Raw genomic sequence first — 7,897 nt, forward strand, 5'->3', positions numbered from 1 at the left:
CAAGTATGTGTCTTTTACATCCTTGGTTAAATTTATTCCAAGGTATTTTATTATTTGAAAGCAATTGTGAATGGGGTTGTTTTCTTAGTTTCCCCTTCTTATAGTTTATTATTAGTGCATAAAAATGCAACTGATTACTGGATATTTATTTTGTATCCTGCTACTTTACTGAATTCATTTATCAGTTCTAGTAGTTTCTTGGTGGAATCTTTAGGTTCTCTCTATACAGTATCATGTCATCTTCAAATAATGACAGTTTTACTTCTTCCTTTCCAATTTGGCTGCCTTTTATTTCTTCTTGTCTGATTGCTGTGGCTAGGACTTCCAGTACAGTGTTGAATAAGAGTAGTGAAAGCAAGGCCTGGCCAGTGTGGCTTAGTTGGTTTAATGCCATCCCGTGAACCAAAAGGTCTCTGGTTCAATTCTCAGTAGGGGCACATGCCCAGGTTGCAGGTTCAGTTCTGGTTGGGATGTGTACAGGAGGCAGCTGATCAATATTTCTCTCTCACATTGATGTTTCTCTCTCCCTCTCTTTTCCTCTCTCTCTAAAAAAATCAATAAAAACATGTTTTTTAGAAAAGAGAGTGGTGGCCCTGGCCTGTTTGCTCAGTGGTTAGAGCGTCAGCCCATGCACCAAAGGGCCGTGGGTTCGATTCCCAGTCAAGGGCACATACCTGGGTTGCAGGTTCAATCCCAGGCCCCAGTGAGGCACATGTGGGAGGCAACCAATCAGTGTCTCTCACATCGATATCTCTCTCTCTCCTTCTCCATCTCTCTAAAAATCAATGGAAAAAATATTCTTGGATGAGAATTAACAAAACAAAAAAAGAGAGTGGTGAAAGCCAACATCCCTCTCTTGTTCCTGATCTTAAGGGAAACACTTTTAATTTTTGCCCATTCATTATGATGTTGGCTGTGGGTTTGTCATACATGGCTTTTTTTTTTTAATATATTTTATTGATTTTTTACAGAGAGGAAGGGAGAGAGATAGAGAGTTAGAAACATGGATGAGAGAGAAACATCAATCAGCTGCCTCCTGCACATCTCCCACTGGGGATGTGCCCGCAACCCAGGTACATGCCCTTGACCGGAATCGAACCTGGGACCTTTCAGTCCGCAGGCCGACGTTCTATCCACTGAGCCAAACCGGTTTCGGCCATACATGGCTTTTATTATGTTGAGGTATACTCCCTCTATTCCCACTTTGCTAAGATTTTTTTACGTATATTTTTATTGATTTCAGAAAGGAAGGGAGAAGGAGAGAGAGATAGAAACATCAATGATGAATGAGAATCATTGATCAGCTGCCTCCTGCACATCCCACACTGGGGATTGAGCCCGCAACCTGGGGCCTGTGCCCTGACCAGGAATCGAACCTGTTTTGCTAATATTTTGTTGAGGATTTTAGCATGTGTGTTCATCAGGGATATTGGCCTATAATTTTCTTTGTGGTGTCTTTATCTGGTTTTGGAATTAGGATAATGCTGTCCTCGTAAAATGAGCTTGGGAGCCTTCCCTCCTCTTAAATTTTTGATAATACTTTGAGAAGGATAGGTGTTTGTTCTTCTTTGAATGTTTGGTAAAATTTACCTGTGAAGCCATCCAGTCCAGGACTTCTGTTTATTAGAAGTGTTTTTATTAATGCTTCAATTTCATTAGTTGTAATCTGTCCCTGCTGATTTTTACAGACAGATAGAATGTGGGCACCTCTTCCCAGCTGTGGTGCTCTGGGTGGGGGAGTCCGGCTTGGGTTTGAGACCCTACTCTTCTCAGGGGGAAACTTTTGCAGCTGAGTTATCCCTCTTGAATCTCAACCACTGCCTGTGGGAGCAGGCCCAGCCCCTTTTGCCATGTGGCTTCTTCTGTAACTCCTTGGTTGTAAGACTTCTGTTCAGCTAGTCTTCAGTTGGTTATTCGGGTTGGTTGCTCTATATTTTAGTTGAAATTCCAGTTTGGTTCTGGGAGGAGGTGAGTACAGCTTCCGCCTACTCTGCTGCCATTTCAGATCCCTCCCCTCACCTCCCATTTCACATGTTTTTAAGATAAAACAAGGTTCAAACCATACATTTTCTGTGAACTGCTAAAGATTAGGAAAAATTACTTTCTTTTCTCATGGCCTGGATTGACAAGAAGCACACCTACAGGAGGCAAAATAGGAGTGAATCTGTTTTACAGACCCTAGTAATGAAGCCCTTGGGGCATTGCCGTGTATGGTAGAATTTACTGGGGCTCCTGGCAATGAGCAGGGTGGCAGGGAGAGGTTCAGCACTGCTTGCTGTTGAAATACAGTCTGCGTTTATTTTATATCAGCCTATTTTGGTCCCCAGTGAAAAAGTTATTTTAATAAAATCTTGCTCTGCTAGAAATATACACAAGTGGCAGGTGTCAGAAAAAGGGAAGTTATAGCACTCCATTTTCCTTGAGACTTTAAGAAGTTTATAAAGTTGTTTGTTCTCTTTTAACCTTTATAAGTAAACACTGGTGCATCCAGAAGCCCAAGTCGAAAAGGACATTAAATGTAGGTTGGACCAGTGATCCTCAAATGGATCGGAATCTTAGGGCCAGGATTCAGAGGATCTGTATTTTTAACAAGCTGCCCAAGCGATTCTGCTACAGCCAGCCCAGTGTTTGTGAAAGCCCAGCATTTGGGAACATCTGGTCTGGTCCAGTCCAGAACTCTTATTTACAGATAAGAAAATAAAGGCCCACATAAAATTTTTTAAATTATCCAAGGTGTTAACATATTATGGACCATATGAACTGTATTTCCTGTCTCCCAGCAAACCCATCCTTCCAGGTCACAGTGCCTCCTGGAGTGGTCACAGATAAGGTCTTAGGCCACTTGCTTTCCTCTGTAGACAAGACCCTCTTAACACCAGAGGCTTTGTGATGTCATGTTGAAATCTGAGGGCGCCTGACTTCCATTCTTGGCTCTCTTCACTTTAACATACTGCCTTCAAGTTGAGTCACTTAATTACACTAAACCACTGCCTCTGTGAGAAGGCTGCGAGCTCATTCTTCTCTATTCTACACTTGATTTTCATGAATTCTTTATTTTCTATAGGTTCCCTTCCTTAGTCTACCTAGAAGCTGGGTACTGAAGTGAAAATGTGATAATGTTCAATATGGATAAAAAAGTATTTGTAAGACACATCCAGTGGCTCCACATTTGCTACATACTTACTGGCTCTGAACCTGAACACCCAGCTTTCCTAGAACTAAGAGTGAGTAAAGTGAACTTTGCTTTGTAAGTTTCCTGAATAGATAGTACATAACCAACACATATAAAGAAAAAGCATCCATCCATCTGTTCATTCATTCACCAGGTATTGTTGACCAGCTACTGTATGTTAGCACTGATCCAGACATGGCATACATAGTGAGCAGGGGAGGAACTTGCCTACTCATGGAGCATTGGTTCTAAGGGAAATTGTATGCGAAGCCTGTCTAAAGGCTGTGCAGCCCCCTGGAGTGTAAGCTCCAGGAGGCAGAGATCTTCGTCTGTGCTGTTCATGGCTGTGCCTCTGGTGCCTAAGCCTAATAACTGCTCAATGGGTAATTATTTAGTGAATGGAATTACTGTATTCTGTTTCATCCATCAGGTGAAATAGAAACTATAGCCCCTCCCAAATCAACTATTTTACAAAAAGAAATGGAATAGACAATGCTTAATGAGAAATATTACTCATGGATGTTTCTATCTCCCTCTATTTTCCTCTCTAAAATCAATAAAAATGTTTTGTTTTGTTATTTTAGAAAGGTCATTCGGGTGAGCTACCTATCAGTAGTTACAGTCTGCTCAGGTTGTAATGGCTGTGGTGATCATGCTGCCATTTCTATGTAGCCTTCTAATCTCTCAGCCTCCAAAACATTTAAGGGCTGATACTGAACACACATGGATTACATACATGGGGTTTCTCTGTCATCCTCACCAGCAAAGTGTATCTCTGGGTGAAAGGGTGGTGGCCACTCTAAGAACACAAATAAAATGAGAGTTTGAAAATAGCTTGGGATTAAGTAAGCACCAATACTTCCCGATAATAGAATTCTCTAAGATGATTAGTTTATAAGCAAAGTACGTGATGAAAAAGGTGGTTTTATAAGAATTTATAATAGGACTATTCTAGAGGTCCTGATTTATTAACAGCATTAGGTTCACTCTCACCACCTGAAGAAACACTGTTGATTTTCATTTTCATGAGACAAACTGAGAAATGGCTCAGTGCCCCCAGAAGGAAAAGTCCACCCTAAGTTGTCATAAATTATATAGTTTCTCCACACTTAGCCTGAAATCTCAAGACACAAAAAAGCTCCTCAACTTCTTAACTTTCAACACTTTTAACATGTCTTTTGTGTTAAAGACTGAAAGATGAGAATGTTGAAAGACGTAGAATGAAGAGGAGCTGTTACAACAGAAACAAAATTACAGTGGGGCCTTGACTTACGAGTTTAATTCGTTCCGTGATGGAGCTCGTAACTCATATTACTCGTATGTCAAATCAATTTTCACCATTACAATGACACGTGATGCTGGGCTGATGTTGTGGCGTTCACTGTGACGTTCGCTGCGCCAACTAGCGGTGGGGTATCTGAAGCTGGCTCGTAACCCGAATTTTAGCTCACAGCTCAAAGCAAAAAATCGCCCGAGAGACAGCTCGTATCTCGAAAAACTCGTTAGTCGGGACACTCGTAAGTCAAGGCCCCACTGTAAAAGTCGTGAGATGACAGATGTTTGCAGGAATGAGTTTGAGAATAGGAATGATTCTGCATCATTTAATCCCTACCCGGTTTGGCTTAGTGGATAGAGCGTCAGCCTGTGGACCAAAGGGTCCTGGGTTCAATCCTGTTCAAGGGCATGTATCTCAGTTGCAGGCTCCTCCCCGGCCCAGGCCCCTGGCTGGGCTGTGCAGGAGGCAACTAGCCGATGTGTTTCTCTCACATTGATATTTCTCTCTGTCTTTCCCTCTCTCTTCCACTCTCTCTAAAAATCAATGGGAAAATATCCTCAGGTGAGGATTAACCAAAAAAAAAAAGTGCTGTGCCTGAGCAATTCATACTAATCAGCAAGAGATAAGGAGAAGGCCCAGGTGGTGTGGCTCAGTGGTTGAACATCAGCCTATGAACTGGAAGGTCATGGTTCAATTCCTGGTCAGGGCGCACATGCCCAGGTTTCAGACTCGATCCCCAGTGGCAGCCGATCAGTGATTCTCTCTCATCATTGATGTTTCTATCTCCCTCTCCCTTTCTATCTGAAATCAATTAAAAAAAAAATTTAAGAAAATGTTTTAGTCACAATTTTAAATTAAAGTGGTTTGTGATGGTGTTAACATTTAATACAGGCATATTGGATAAATTTTTAAAAGATTGTAAAGAAGCAAGAAGAGTCAGGACCAAGGTTATAAACCTCGTTCTCTCTCTGACACTCTGTGCCTCCTGAATTGATGCAATGTGAAGTACATAAAAGTCCGCATAAAGTGTTCTTGCCAAAAATGCTTAACCTAAACCTAAGCAAGCTTCCTCGGGCCCAGCTTCCAGTTTTCAAGCAAATTGGGACAAGTTAAATGACACAATGTAGAATAATATGACAAATCCCAAAAGACATTTTTATAAGACAGCTGCCCTGGTCTCTTCAAAAAGTCAATGATTTTTATGAAAAAAGTTAATAGTTTTTATTTTCATGTCATGAAAAATGGAGAGGAACTCGTGTAGATTTAACCTAGACATTAAAACCAAATGCTTGCAACAACAAAAAATAATAAATTTAACCAAGGAGGTAAAAGACCTATATTCAGAAAAACTATAGGACATTTAAAAAGGAAATAGAGGAAGAGACAAATAAGCAGAAGCATATACCATGTTCATGAATTGGAAGAATTAACATCATTAAAATGTCCATGCTACCCAAAGCAAAGATTCAACACAATTCCTATTAAAATCTCACTAGCATATCTCACAGACCTAGAACAAATATTCCAAAAATTTATATGCAACCAAGAAAGATCCTAGTAGCTTCAGCAATCCTGAGAAAGAAGAACAAAGTTGGAGGTGTCACAGTACCTGATATCAAACTATATTACAAGGCCATCGAAATCAAAACAGCCTGGTACTGGCATCTATAATAATAAAAGTGTAATATGCTAATTAGACCAGACGACCTTCCAGACAAAACTGGGGCTGTGAGGGAAGCCCGGGTCCCCGGGTGCCTGCCAGCAGCTGGAGGAAAGCCTGGATCCTGGGTGCCAGAGGGAAGCCGGTGCTGGCAGCCAGGGGAAGGAAGGCCTACTCTTGCATGAATTTCGTGCATCAGGCCTCTAGTACTAGTATAAGAATAGGCATATATATCAATGGGACAGAACAGAGAGCCCAAAAATCAACCCACATCTTTATAGTCAATTAATATTTGACAAAGGAGGCAAGAGCATGCAATAGAATAAAGACAGTTTCTTCAATAAATGGTGTTGGAAAAATTGGACAGATACATGCAAAAAAATGAAACTAGACCACCAACTTACATTATACACAAGAATAAACTCAAAATGGATTAAAGACTTAAATGTAATTGCAAAACCATAAAAATCCTAGAAGGAAACATAGGCAGTAAAGTCCAGATATCCCTTGTAGCAATATTTTTGCTTATATATCTCCTAGAGCAAGAGAAACAAAGGAAAAAATAAACAAATGGGACTACATCAAACTAAAAAGCGGAACAGCAAAAGAAACCATCAACAAAATGAAAAGGGAACCCACTGGATGGGAGAAAATATTTGCCAACAATACATCTGATAAGGGGTAAATTTCCAAAATACTAGTATACAAAGAACTCATACAGCTCAACACCAGGAAGACAATCCCATTAAAGAATGGGCAAAGGACCTTAGTAGATAATTCTCCAAAGTGGACGTACAGATGGCTAATAAACATATGAAAAAAACAAAAAATGCTCAATGTCACAAATCATAAAAGAGATGCAAATTAAAACCATAGTGAGATATCACCTCATGCCTGCCAGAATGGCTATCATCAATAAATCAACAAACAAGTGCTGGTGAGGATGTGGAGAAAAGGGAATATTCATGTACTGTTGGTGGGCATGTAGACTGGTGCAGCCACAGTGGAAAACAATATGGAGCTTCTCAAATAATTAAAAATGAAACGGCCTTTTGACCAGTGATCCCACTTCTGGGAATGTATTCTAAGAATCTGAAACCCTAATCAGAAAGGGTGCACAAGAATACCACCTTGTGTTCATAGCAGTGTTATTTACAACAGCCATGATCTGGAAGCAGCACATGTGCCCATCAGTGGAGTGGATAGAAAAAGCTGTGGTACATTTACACATGGAATACTACACAGCCATAAAAACTTTTGCCCTAGCTGGTTTGGCTCAGTGGATAGAGCATCAGCCTGTGGACTGAAGGGTCCTGGGTTCGATTCCGGCCAAGCCCTGAGTTAGGGGCTTGATCCCCAGTGTGGGGTGTGCAGAAGGCAGCTGATCAATGATTCTCTCTCATCATTGATGTTTCTATCTCTCCCTTTCCCTTCCTCCTCTTAATCAATAAAAATATTTAAAAAATAAAAAATAATTTTATAAAGGGAACTTTTACCTTTTGTGACAGCATGGATGGACCTGCTGATTATTATGCTAAGTGAAATAAGTCAGTCAGAGAAAGACAAATACCATATGATCTCACTTGTATATGGAATCTAATAAACTGATGAACAAAATAAGACCAGAGGCATGGATACATGGAATAGACTGACAGAAGTTAGAGGGGAAAGGGAGTAGGAGGACTGGAGGAAAGAAGATGAGAGATTAGCCAAAGAGCATATATGCATAATCCATAGACACAGGCAACAGAGTGAGGGACAGAGGGAAGGGGGCTGGGTGGAAATGGGC

The 7,897-nt window shown here is 40.7% G+C and overlaps 1 protein-coding gene across 1 annotated transcript in view; it reads left to right on the plus strand.

Moving 5' to 3' along the window:
• Positions 1 to 7,897, plus strand: part of PDSS2 (prenyl (decaprenyl) diphosphate synthase, subunit 2) — a 249,588-nt gene that overhangs the window by 219,506 nt on the left and 22,185 nt on the right. The gene's annotated exons all lie outside the window — the stretch shown is intronic.

Source organism: Myotis brandtii, unplaced genomic scaffold, assembly GCF_000412655.1.
Source record: "Myotis brandtii unplaced genomic scaffold, ASM41265v1 scaffold8, whole genome shotgun sequence".
In the NCBI taxonomy this organism is placed as follows: domain Eukaryota; kingdom Metazoa; phylum Chordata; class Mammalia; order Chiroptera; family Vespertilionidae; genus Myotis; species Myotis brandtii.